Consider the following 14188-nt stretch of genomic DNA (forward strand, 5'->3'; position numbering starts at 1 on the left):
GACTGCAGCAGCCCCAAGACTGTTCTTCCTTACACTAGGCATCCTGCAGATCCGTGCTCAGAATCAGGGAGATATATCTGGCTCCCTAATGGCACTTTACTGCCCCCTGCACCAATCAAAATCTCACCACAGCAGTGAGTCTGTGCCTTTGTTTCAAGTTACTAGAGGGGATCTCTTTGAAGAGTGGTTTCAGTTGTGGCATCATGGCTATTGATTATCCTTCTAAAAGTCTAATATAACCCTGTTGAAAATGTTGTAAAAAGTAAAGAATTACAAAAGAATAGGATTTGCAGTGTCAAATGCCTCCAAATCTCTGCTTATCATTCTGTTGACTTTTCAGTAGGAGGTTAGTGCTTTTTTTTTTTTTTTTTTGGTTCTCTGTGGTGGTCTGAAAATTATAATGTTATCTTTCTGTGGAAAAGACAATCCTATTTCTAAAGCTCTGAATACTAGTGTTTAAAAAAAAATTCTAATCTATTTCCTTTCAGTTGCTTACATTTATGTGGTTAAACCCCAGCTCAAAAGGTTATGTCCCAACTTTCTCTTTAACAGATATCATCAGAGAAATACACACTGCATTTACACTTTGTATAATACAGTGATGTTAACAATTCTTCCCCTAAAACAACACTCAGTATTCTATCTTAGTATTACCTTTTTATTATACTAAATAGACAGCCATTGTCAGAAGATAGTTTTCACGTCCTTCTGAATGAAAAGGGAAAAAAATAAAATTTTTACTCTTTTCAGCTTGTCACTACATCAATAATTAACTTTAAAAAGGTAGTATGAAAAGATGCTTTAAGGAAGCATTTAATAATTCAAAGAAATCTTAACTTGAAGCAGGTCACATGAAAAAGAATAAAAACAAAGTCCTATGTAATCTAGTTTTCTGGCTTAAAAGAGCAAGAGATACAGATTATAACTGACTTTGTATTTGATTGCCTTTAATACAAAATTATATCATTGGACCATTGCTACCAGATGACAAAATGTAAAGTTTATCCAGGCTGTACCATTGAAGAGATAATAGTATATTATATTTCAGTCCCAAGTTCAGGGTGACTGCATGTCCAGTAACGAACAAATAAAAGGAAAAGGAAGAAAAATAATGCAACCTGGATATAAGGGAAATACCATGATGAATGACTCTACTAGAGGGAATCAACCACCCAGGCTAGATATCATTAATATTTATAAAATCATAATTAGCAAGACTGTGCTTAAGCAGTGTTATTAGTGTAACTAATTACGTTATCATAAACTAAGTTTGCAATATTATAGGAATCAGTGTTCTTAGCTTCATAAATTATCATCAGTATTGGATTCCATGTACTGTACCTACAAATTCAGCTAAGCACTATAGGTTCATATATATTCAAATCCAAATAGCTCCATACTTAGAATTTTAAGTAGCTGATATAGCATGTTCATCTGATTCCTTCTCTAAATCAAATCCAAAACCAAGGAGAAGGTGACAAACCGAGGTACTGTAAAAATTCTTACTAATACAAAAGCTATGTAAGCATATCATGTAATAAAAATTTGACAGCCAAAATCCTACATTCTGGTTTACAAATATTTTATAAAGAGTTATTCAAATGTGTCTTGGTTTTAATGTGACTTGAAAGCTAATTCATTCAGTAGGACCTATAAGAAAGACAAACAAGAAACAGTGACAGTATTGTGCATCCTAAAGCTATGTGGCTAATATATTCTACTAGTAATAAAAACTGTCAGATTTATTGAACAGTCAATGTAAAAATGTAAGGGGCAGATACTCTTCCATTTAGTTAGTGACAGAATTCCTATTGCCTTCAGTGGGAACAGAGGATCAGTCCCTGGACAGAAGTGGAGACCGGTGAGAAACAAGTAGAAATAGGTATAGTTTTCAACAATAAGATCACAGAGGGGGTAGACTTTTTAGAGTTAGGACATGTCTACATCTGACCGAAGTAAATTTATGCTTGTATAGACACCAGCCCTGACCAGCTAGACCTGTTTGTGGTAGTATCTATTTCAGTAAACAGAATGTTGCCATCCACAGTAATTCCCTGTGCTATTAGTAATCCATTTCTTCCATCAGGTTCAGGTGAAAGCAGATGGTCTACTAGCAGATTATTGCTCTAGGATCCTCCAGTGCTAGCTGATATGAGTAAAAGATGGATGCAAAGCTCCTTGTAAGAGATACTCATGACATTGAACTGGAGCTGCTTTGCAATGTCCATATTCTAATAGTGTTCACAATGGTCACCATATTAGTTAAACTGATCATGGTATTTCCTGTTCCAAATATAGAGAAAACCACAAATACTTTGTTAAAAGCTCTTAAGCAAAGTAAGTTGTCATGGGATAAGAGGGAAGGTCCTCTCATGGATCAGTAACTGGTAAAAAGATAGGAAACAAAGGGTAGGACTAAATAGTCAATTTTCAGAATGGAGAGAGGTAAATAGTGATGGCCCCCATGGGTCTGTACAGGGACCAGTGCTATTCAACGTATTCATAAATGATCTGGAAAAAGGTGGCAAAATGTGCAGATAATACAAAACTACACAAGATATTTAAATTTAAAGCAGACTGAAGCGTTACAAAGGGATCTCTCAAAACTGGGTGACTGGGCAACACAATGGCAGATGAAATTCAATGTTGATAAATGCAAAGTAATGCACATTGGAAAACATAATCCCAACTATACATATAAAATGATGGGTCTAAATTAGCTGTTACCAATCAAGAAAAAGATCTTGACATCATTGTGGATAGTTTCCTGAAAACATCCATTCAACGTGCAACAGCAATCAAAAAAGCAAACAGAATGTTGGGAATCATTAGGAAAGGGATAGAAAATAAGACAGAAAATATCATATTGCCTCCATATAAATCCATGGTATGCCCACATCTTGAGTGTTGCGTGCAGATCTGGTTGCCCTAACTCAAAAAAGATATATTGAAATTGGAAAGGAAAGGGCAATATTGGACAAATGACCAGGGAGGAGTATAAAAATATTGCTCAGGCATGCAGGAGTGAAATCGGGAAGGCCAAATCACACGTGGAGTTGCAGCTAGCAAGAGAAGTTAAGAGTAACAAGAAGGGTTTCTTCAGGTGTGTTAGCAACAAGAAGAAAGTCAAGGAAAGTGTGGGCCCCTTACTGAATGAGGGAGGCAACCTAGTGACAGAGGGTGTGGAAAAAGCTAATGTACTCAATGCTTTTTTTGCCTCTGTCTTCATGAGCAAGGTCAGCTCCCAGACTACTGCACTGGGCAGCACAGCATGGGGAAGAGGTGACCAGCCCTCTGTGGAGAAAGAAGTGGTTCGGGACTATTTAGAAAAGCTGGACGAGCACAAGTCCATGGGGCCGGATGCGCTGCATCCGAGAGTGCTAAAGGAGTTGACGGATGTGATTGCAGAGCCACTGGCCACTATCTTGGCGCCATTATCTCATGGCGATTGGGGTAGCTCCCAGACAACTGGAAAAAGGCTAATGTAGTGCCCATCTTTAAAAAAGGGAAGAAGGAGGATCTGGGGAACTACAGGCCAGTCTGCCTCACCTCAGTCCCTGGAAAAATCATGGAGCAGGTCCTCAAGGAATCAATTCTGAAGCACTTAAAGGAGAGGAAAGTGATCAGGAACAGTCAGCATGGATTCACCAAGGGCAAGTCATGCCTGACTAACCTAATTGCCTTCTATGATGAGATAACTGGTTCTGTGGATGAGGGGAAAGCAGTGGACATGATATTCCTTGACTTTAGCAAAGTTTTTGATATGGTCTCCCACAGTATTCTTGCCAGCAAGTTAAGGAAGTATGGGCTGGATGAATGGACTATAAAGTGGATAGAAAGCTGGCTAGATCATCGGGCTCAACAGGTAGTGATCAATTGCTCCATGTCTAGTTGGCAGCTGGTATCAAGCGGAATGCCCCAAGGGTCAGTCCTGGGGCCGGTTTTGTTCAATATCTTCATTAATGATCTAGAGGATGGCGTGGACTGCACCCTTAGCAAGTTTGCAGATGACATTAAACTGGGAGGAGTGGTAGATACACTAGAGGGTAGGGATAGGATACAGAGGGACCTAGACAAATTAGAGGATTGGGCCAAAAGAATCTGATGAGGTTCAACAAGGACAAGTGCAGAGTCCTGCACTTAGGACGGAAGAATCCCATGCACCGCTACAGACTAGGGGCCGAATGGCTAGGCAGCAGTTCTGCAGAAAAGGACCTAGGGATTAGAGTGGATGAGAAGCTGGATATGAGTCAACAGTGTGCCCTGCATTTCGGGCTGTATAAGTAGGGCATTGCCAGCAGATCGAGGGATGTGACCTTTCCCCTCTATTCGGCATTGGGGAGGCCTCATCTGGAGTATGTGTCCAGTTTTGGGCCTGTCATAAATATAAAGGGAAGGGTAAACACCTTTAAATCCCTCCTGGCCAGAGGAAAAACCCTTTCACCTGTAAAGGGTTAAGAAGCTAAGATAACCTCGCTGGCACCTGACCCAAAATGACCAATGAGGAGACAAGATACTTTCAAAGCTGGAGGGGGGGGAACAAAGGGTCCTCTCTGTGTGTGTAATGCTTTTGCCAGGACCAGAGCAGGAATGCAGGTCAGAACTCCTGTAAAGAGTTAGTAAGCAATCTAGTTAGATATGCGTTAGATTCTGTTTTGTTTAAATGGCTGATAAAATAAGTAGTGCTGAATGGAATGTATATTCCTGTTTTTGTGTCTTTTTGTAACTTAAAGTTTTGCCTAGAGGGATTCTCTGTGTTTTGAATCTGATTACCCTGTAAGGTATTTACCATCCTGATTTTACAGAGGTGATTCTTTTACTTTTTCTTTAATTAAAATTCTTCTTTTAAGAACCTGATTGCTTTTCATTGTTCTTAAGATCCAAGGGTTTGAGTCTGTGTTCACCTATGCAAATTGGTGAGGATTTTTATCAAGCCTTCCCCAGGAAAGGGGGTGTAGTGCTTGGGGGAATATTTTGGGGGGAGACGTTTTTAAGTGGGCACTTCCTCTGTTATTTTTGTTAGACACTTTGATGGTGGCAGCATAAAGGTTCAAGGACAAAATGTAAAAGTTTGTACCTTGGGGAAGTTTTTAATCTAAACTGGTAAGAATAAGCTTAGGGGTTCTTTCATGCAGGTCCCCACATCTGTACCCTAGAGTTCAGAGTGGGGAAGGAACCTTGACAGGGCCCCACACCACCAGAAGGATGTGGAAAAATTGGAAAGCGTCCAGCAGAGGGCAACAAAAATGATTAGGGGACTGGAACACATGACTTATGAGGAGAGGCTGTGGGAACTGGGATTGTTTCATCTGCAGAAGAGAAGAATGAGGGGGGATTTGATAGCTGCTTTCAACTACCTGAAAGGGGGTTCCAAAGAGGATGGATCTAGACTGTTCTCAGTGGCAGCAGATGACAGAACAAGGAGTAATGGTCTCAAGTTGCAGTGGGGGAGGTTTAGGTTGGATATTAGGAAGAACTTTTTCACTAGGAGGGTAGTGAAGCACTGGAATGCGTTACCTAGGGAGGTGGTGGAATCTCCTTCCTTAGAGGTTTTTAAGGTCAGGCTTGACAAAGCCCTGGCTGGGATGATTTAGTTGGGGATTGGTCCTGCTTTGAGCAGGGGGTTGGACTAGCTGACCTCCTGAGGTCCCTTCCAACCCTGATATTCTGTGATTCTAAGACTTGGAACTGGTAAGGATCCCTGAGCTAGGATTAGGGTTTGGGCTGGCAAGGCTCCACATTCTAGAGTTAGGAATCTGGCTGGTAAGTCTTTCAAGGTTTAAAGTTAGTGTCAAGGTCTGTAGAGGTCCTAGGATTAGGATTCAGGACAGTAAGGCTCCCTGAGGGTTAGGGTGGACTCAGCAATGCTCCATGGCAAGGGTTAGGGTTGTGCCCTGTAGAGGTCCCCTGGGTGGGGTATGGTTGGAGCTGGTGTGGTCACTGGAAAGGATTGGATCTACCTTATACCGCCTTCCTCTTACCAGACCAGGTTTTAATCTTGCTGAGACAGCTTGTTCCCTGAGATAATTCTATTTGAAGCTCTCTCATAGAAGCCAGGGAAGCAGTTTCCAACTGGGTTAGTTGTTCTTATTCCAAACTTTCTTAAGGAAAAAAAATATATCAAAACCTCACAAATTCTTCCCTCAGAGTCTCTGCAGGCTGAGTAGTTCCTTCACCAAGTTACTCCATCACACCAGTAAGTTCAGCAAATTTTCTGGCTCTTACCTTAGAGCCTCAGTAATAAAAGGATTTCACACAGTCTCCCTTCTGTCCATTTGGTTTCTGGAGCAATTCCTCTCTCGGCAGTAGCTCCAATAGCAGTCCATTGGGCACACAGCCCCCGGCCCCTCAGCTTTCTGGAGGATATTGCAATCTTCCCCTTCATCTCCTGCTGCCCTCTTTTATAAGCATCAGCCAGTTAAGTTCCAGCTTTTTTTCCAGGTGCAGAAGGTGGATCTAATCAGCCAGCCAGCTAACTGCAGGCCTCTGACCCTGGACGAATGGTATCCCTTATACCTTCACATTCATCATTAAGAAGTCACCATGTAACAATAGTATCCATAGTGCTGTATCTGAGATACTGTAGTTAATTCCTGTTCTAAATATCAGGAATAACATCACTATTTAGGAAATCACAAAATTGTAATCTTTCGTAAATTTTAACTTTTAGCTTTTTATGGTATTTTTCATTCAGTGTCCTATAGGTTTCTAATACCATTAAATATAGCCCCAATAATTTAAACCCTTCTTCTTTATGGTAGATATACTTTTATCCATGACCACTGCAGAGGAAGTAACAGCTTAGACCTTTTATCAGACTAGAAAAGAAAGTCAAAACTTATCTTTTACCTCTGTGCTTTTCAGGACCACTTTTTCTTTTTCTGATGGGTAGTTTAAGATGTAGATACTTGAGGCCTTGGCACAGACAACTATTGTTAAGATCATCCATTACTACCAATCTATTGTTTAAATGCAAAAGATAAATTGACTTGGGCTTGTCTCAAATATAATCTTATCGTGCAAATAACAGACACCAAAGTGAGAGGAAGGGGTGGTGGTGATGACATCAGAGATCTTTCCTACTGACTCCCTCTAGGAAAAAAAATAAACCTTTGTAAAAGCATACTTATCTCAGATGTCTTTAGGCATTTTTATCAGGTACATGATCCATTCAGACTGATGGATAAGATGAACAATGTTCTCTCATGAGCCAAAGTTATTACTATGACTGTAAAACAGATCTATAACATATGTTTGTATATAATTATATGTCTCTATCATCCAAACTGAACAGAATTGTGTTTTAAAATACATGTTCCTCCGTTTTTCCAAAAGGTGTAGGTATAAGAGTGATTAAGATAAGTGTGTTGTCATAGGCTATCTAGGCAGGGTACAGTATTCCCCATGGGCATAATTTGATCTCGTATGTGTAGTCACTGTCTCATCCTGTCTGCTTCTCCCAGAAATCTGTCATTAGTTGCATACTGATCTTACTCCAGAGACCTGAAGTAATTATGTCCAAGAAATACATTGGTTTCAGTTGGTGGTAACAAAAGTGTTACAGCATGTGTCTTTAGAGTGGTTTCACTAACATCAACATAAAATGTAAAAATCATACTTCACTTAGTGACCTGCATATATGCTAAGTAGTTAAATAGTGAAAATAAGCCTGCATATTAAATTGGCTAGTAGGGGCTTTGTAAAAGATGTTAAACACACAAGGAAATGACACTAGATTTAACCCAGCATTTAGAAACTTTGCAAAAATCAAAGTTTGTTTGAGTAAATATCATCCAAAGGTGAGAGTTCTAGAAGACTCTATAAAGAAATGAGAAAGATAAATACATCTTGTTTAATAAGTATTTGAAAGGCAGAACAGATTGATTTTTATTTCAAAGTCTCATCATCAATTAGGACAGTGCTAAAAAGGAGATTTGAAGAAAGTTTATTATAAAAGCATGTCAATAGTAGGTGGTCTCCATCTGCAAGTATATGAGAGATAATAATGTTCCAGGATATTGAAGATTCCATCTGGTGTGTAATCAGAGAAAATTCTCAGCACCCTAAAGTAAAAATATTAAGTATCTAGTCTGTTCTTTGCATACACGGACCTCCCATTTAAATTAAAATCTCTGTGCCTTCCAAATACAGCATAGAACCTAAAGTCTCTGTCTTCTGATCTGCAGAAGCCTGGTGAAGTCTAGCCTCATGGCAGGCACATCTAAAAAGCCCTTATATTAAAATACTACAGCATTGTATAGAAATGATCCAAAACACAAAACGTTCTCTTATTTTAAAAAAGTACTTCAAATACAACAATCACTCCCCGGCTTGCAGTATTATATGATATAGGCAAAATCTCGGTCCCATTTAAGTCTTGATGGGAGCAAAATTCCCACTGAATTCACTAGGCTAGGATTTCACCCTAATGTTTGGGAACATTACTATAAAATACTGCACTACTAGTTTTATAAGAGAAGGAAAGGTCAGCCTGATATGGAAGCCTCAGATCAAACAACACCAAAGTGCAGTGATACATTTCTGAACTCCACATGGAGAAAAGAACCCATGCAAATTAGCTCCTTGTTTTCTGTCCTTCACAAGGAACATGCAGCCCAATGAAGGCAGGATTAACATTCCTAACCAGGAATGAGAAGACAAGCTGGCTCATGGCCTGGCTGATCAAAGGCAAAACTAAACAAGATGTATCTGTGAGTGCTGGTGGAGAAATGTCTCCCTGTACCCTATCACTGCTTCTGGGGGGTGAGAAAAGAAAGATTGAAGTTCGAGCTGCATAACTCCTTTTTTTATATTACCAAGCCTTTACCTCTGAAACAGAGCTCTGTCAACCAGCTAGATCCACATAAATGTAGTCTCATCACTAATCAAGGAAAAACTGACTCTTGTGTTAAGGTATTATGGCAACTTCCCATTGTAATTTCTAATGGTTATTTTCAAATATGGTTATTGGGCTGGAGAGAGTCAGAGAGGTGCTACGAAAATGTTTACTGGGATATTTCTGATCAATAGCGAAAGGTACTGCTCCCCCCTACTCCTCCTCCTCACACTCCTTCCTTGAAATAGGGAGAAACTTCCACGGTCATGTAGCTTAACAATCTGATGGAACTGCAGTGGGGCATCAGGCTGAAAGTTGTTGATGGACACCTCTGAGCAAGTAGAGCTTAGCAGGTTTGTTGCCCTGGGTGAACTTTCCCAGCATTTGCCAACCAGAAACACTTATGAGAAATCCCAGGCCCAAAAAATTAGTAAAAACAGTACTTCTGTAACATTAACTTTTTTTCCTAACTAGACTATTATGGAAGTTCATGTTGTGATTCTCTATGGTGTCACTTCTTACTGAAACCGCAGGTTGTTATATAAAAATATAACATCTCTAACAGCTAAGCCATTTGCGGGAGAAATGCATAAAACAAAAGCTAGGATTAATCTTTGTGGGGTTTATATATACTGTATGCTAAATTTGCTATAAGCACTGAGTGTAGGGGTTTATATTCTCAGTCACTAAATGTGGCCACTAAAAAACAATGTATCCATGTTAACTTCTTGACTGTGGTGGTTTTACAGCATTCACTGCTGACAATGGACATCATGCTAGGATAATCCAACTCCTGATGCAAAAGATTTTAAAAAAGAGAAAAGAAGTCAGCCACTGCCAAAAATACATAATTTTTTTTGTACTCTACAGTTTGTTTTACTTAGGAAAACGGCCTGGTCATACCCTGCAGCATGCATTCATTACAGTGATCTTTGACTGGCAGATGTGGAGTAATAGGATGCATATTTTAATGCTTATTATAATACCCTGTCCAAAAACAACTTGACAAATTTGTGATTTCGACAGTATCTCATTTTGCTTGCTGCAGTGTTCTGTGATTGCCTGGTCCACGTGGCTTCCAGATTATGCATACTACCAATACTTCTCATTAAAATGGCCACAGTTCACCAGTTTCGGTAGCTTGGAACGAACTTGGAATGAATTATTATACAACAAAGAGGCTGCTGTCATGCAGAACAAAAGACAAGCAAAAGAGAGCTTTGGCTTAATGAGGCTAAGTGAGTGTTTCCCCTGCATCACCAGCTACTTGACGGCATTTGAGCATGGATTTTTTTCTCCACAGGCCAAAACCTTTGGTCTATTATTTTGTGTTTATGCACCTTGAGGCTAATATACATTTTAATATGCTGCACATGGAGAAAAAAAATCAGCCATTAGATTAGAACATGTGCACTCCCTGTTAAATTAATGACAGCCGAACATAGAGATAAATTTAGGTTTTCATATTTAATTATAGCACACTGCAGTACGTTTAGCAAGGATAAATTGCACTATTATTATGCTTCATTTTTTTTGACATCTTTCCCTATTAACCATGCACAGTTACCCCCTTACCTCCCCAGTGCCACACATAACATCTTTGTATGTATCATCATTCCTTAACACTATTAAATTCTTAGTTACTTAGGGTTAGTTAGGATAAAACAATTCAAAATAACCTTTAGTTTAGGCTGTCTACATAAAGAAGGCAACCTAAATGATATATATATATATATATATATATATATATATATGAAAATGACAAGAAAAAAATTGACTGCATCACTAGTATTTCAGACATATATTTTCAAGTCTGCAAAATATTTCCAATGACTTTATTTTTCCTGGGTACTTTTGGTGCAACTTTTCCCATATGTGAGTGCATAATCTTGTTCCTTTCTAAAACAGAAATATGATTTTGAAAAGTAAAAAGTAAACAATACGCTTAATCTTTAATTTGTTCTTTGGAATTTTGTAGTTGAATAATGTTTATATGGACATTGATAGAATTAGGACATTTTAAATTACAAAATGGTTGGATCATGAGGAATTCAGCATTATTTAAGCATATGCCATTTGTGGGGTTTTGTACAATTGAGGCTTGTTTGCCATGGTTTATGACACAAGAATAACACCAGAATTTAGGGCCTGTCCTTGGTTGTACTGAAGACAATACAAAACTCAAATGGGAGTAAAATTGTTCCACCTCTCAGACTGTGTTCCTATCAAATTTACTCTGGAAATATGCAGGAGAATCAATGGATAGTTACTATACAGTTATGGGTTCTGTTACGTCGCTTAACGATTGTTACTACCTGTTAGGGCTTTTAATTTCTTTTGAAATAAGTGCTGCTCTTTTCAAGTTGTGGTGCAAGGTGAAAAAACAGGTGGTTGTGCTGCATAATTAAAGAAACGTTACTATTTTCCAACGTGGGTTAGAACAGCTTAGAACTCATAGGAAGGGAAAGATTTTCCTACTCCTACTGTGCGCGTAAGCAGGTATAAGATATTATGCTACAGGCTTATTCCTAGGTTATTCCTTATTGGATAGTTGTTTCATGACAAAAGACACTGTGGTTTGATGACCAGAGGGTCATGACAGGAATAATCACCATATTAAAGGGTGTCTGGATCTTGGCGATAAAGCATTCTTCATAGCAATCAGTCAGCAGTTACAGGTGGAAGAATTTTCCTCAATGGCAGAGGAGGGCACATTTTTCATATTCATTGAGAGCAAGTCTCTCTCTCTCTCTCTCCTTTCAAATCTTCTGTTCTCTAGCAATTTTAGTGCTACAACAACTATGCACAAGTATTTTCCTTGCCAGGTGAAACTCACAAAATTTTTAGATCTTCATCTGTTTTGCAAAAAGTTAATGGGTAAAACTCACATATTTTGGCCAGTGCCATGTTGGGAATTTGATTTACACCAAAAAGTAGTTTTTAGAAGACTGAATCATTCAAGGGATGTTTTTAATAGCTATAGAACCTTTCTCCTTGGGCTAACATATTTGAATACAACCCAGATCTGTAATGATTGATAACTGATTGTCTCAAGTTCAAGTACTATAATTGTGCCAGCAACTAATGGAAAACTATTCCTTTGTAAGTGCAGATTTTGATCATGCAAATTGCACCCCCAAAAGGGAGATAGTGCTTTTAAATATTTAAACTATAATGACTAGCATGAGAAACTGATGTTGTATATAGTAGTCTACCTACAGTAGCTACCTCTTAGTGATAAGACTAGATTTGTATTTCTAAGATGCCCATCACCATCTTAGTATTTGTTTTGCACTGATATGATACCTGATATTACATAAGACATAGCCTTGTATGAATAAATTCTATGTCCTAAAAATATCTAGATGGCATAGAAATATTTATTATAATAATAAACAAATAATAATAAATGGTTCATCCTCTTTATTTACAGGTAGGTACTGTTGGTAAAGCTGTCTTCATGCATATGAGTGTTCCCAGTGAGTTGAGTGGGACTAGGCACAGGCATAAAATTACTCGTGTGTATTTGCAGAACTGGAAAGAGCATTATCACACTAAATTTTTGGTCTGGTGAAACATTTCAGACAAGTAATTAATAGCAACTGTGTTCGGTATAAGATAATTGTATAACTATTCTTGTGCTATTGATCATAGACACCAGAAGAGAGATGAATTTTAAACCTAAAAATCTGTTGTTCTAGGTATTACTTATCTTTTTTGTTTGTTAATTTCTGTTTAGTATTCTCGTAATAGTCCATTATGCTTTGACTGTCATAGAAACAATTACAAATGTGTTTTTAAAGTTAATTATCTTGACTATAACACATCTTTTGCTCTTTTAGGAGTAGTTTGAGCCTGTAGGCACAGTCCCAAATGTGGGTGGTGGAAGGTGCACCAGGGGGCTGGAGGGATTGATTTATGGGGAAAGGTTAAAAGAGCTAAAATACATTTCATATATATACACAGACACAGACACACACTCACACTCATTCATACCCACACAGAGAGTTATCCTTTATACTATATATATATAGGATAACTATAAATGTGTGTGTAACATTATATATATGATGTATAAAGGATAACTATGTATGTGTGTGTTTTTGAGGGATGGGGATCACAACAGTCCACAAATTTTGGAAGGCACTAAACACCCAGGAGAGAGAGGAATCATTTGGTGTAGGGTTATGGGATATAATTAGTAGTAATGAGTTGAAATTAAGAAAGAATAAATTTTGGGTGAATATGAGGAAAATATTCCTGACAGGAAGATGGATTAAATTATATATTGGCCTCTTTGTGAAAGTGATGGAAGTCTCATGTATGGGTTCCTTTAAAACTAAATTGGATAAACCCTGGCAAATATACTGCAGGGGCCAATCCTACATTGGCAGGAAGCTGTATTAGTCTGTTAGCAAGATTTTTTTTTTCTGATTTTCATGGCCTACAGTGGCTACTCTTCCAGAACTTACAATTTTGTCCTAGATATTACCACCTCAGTATTTACATATATATAAATAATACCTATATATATAAAAAACACCTCAGTATAAGTTGTACTTCCTATACTGTGCTAACATTATCTAGTTATCACGTGCCACTGAAACATTTTGAAGACCATGTACTGTATTATGATAAGATCAGAAGGGTTGATAGCTGAATTCAAGCCTGCCAACATGCAGTGCCACTGCCTCATAAAAATGGTTGCTTCTATGACTTCTACTACTGTTGGCCTTTCCCATCCTTTTAAAACTTCTTTATTCTGCCACACTTTGCAATAGTAGTCTACAATAATGCAGGATCTTTAAGCTTCTCTTCCCCCAACCACCATAGGTGGTGGAACTAGGGATGCTGGGCATGCTGCTACACCCCCTGGCTTGACATGGTTTCCGTCATATATAGGGATTATGGTTGGTTCAATGCTCTCAGCTCCTGAACGATAAAAATTGTTCCAGCACCCCCGCCAACCACTTACTTTCTCTTCCATAACAAACAAATTTAAAGTTTTGTATATTTTCCTCTATTGTTGAGCCAGCCACTAGTTTCAGTTCTTGAGCAATACTTTGAATTGTGATGGACAAATTTACTAAAAATTTTTGATCCCTTCTACCACATGTTATTCAAATATTACCCAAGGGTCAATGCCCCGAATCTCTGAAAGTTACTAACATAAAATGTTGGGATTCAATTTCTATATGAGGGAGTTGAGAGAAAAGGTTTCTGCACTCTACTGACCTATTCATACCATACAGAATTCATTAAGGCTGTGGAACCTAGTTTAGGCTGTTCCAGGGAGTAATTACCATCAACCTATAATCTGCTACTCGGGGACCCATGAGGGCTCTGTAATAG

At 38.4% G+C, this 14188-nt stretch overlaps 1 protein-coding gene across 1 annotated transcript in view; it reads left to right on the plus strand.

The window, feature by feature from the left end:
* The window catches only part of DPYD (dihydropyrimidine dehydrogenase), a 552826-nt gene that overhangs the window by 495079 nt on the left and 43559 nt on the right, over nucleotides 1-14188 (plus strand). The window lies entirely within an intron of this gene.

This window comes from Natator depressus, chromosome 8 (genome assembly GCF_965152275.1).
Source record: "Natator depressus isolate rNatDep1 chromosome 8, rNatDep2.hap1, whole genome shotgun sequence".
In the NCBI taxonomy this organism is placed as follows: domain Eukaryota; kingdom Metazoa; phylum Chordata; order Testudines; family Cheloniidae; genus Natator; species Natator depressus.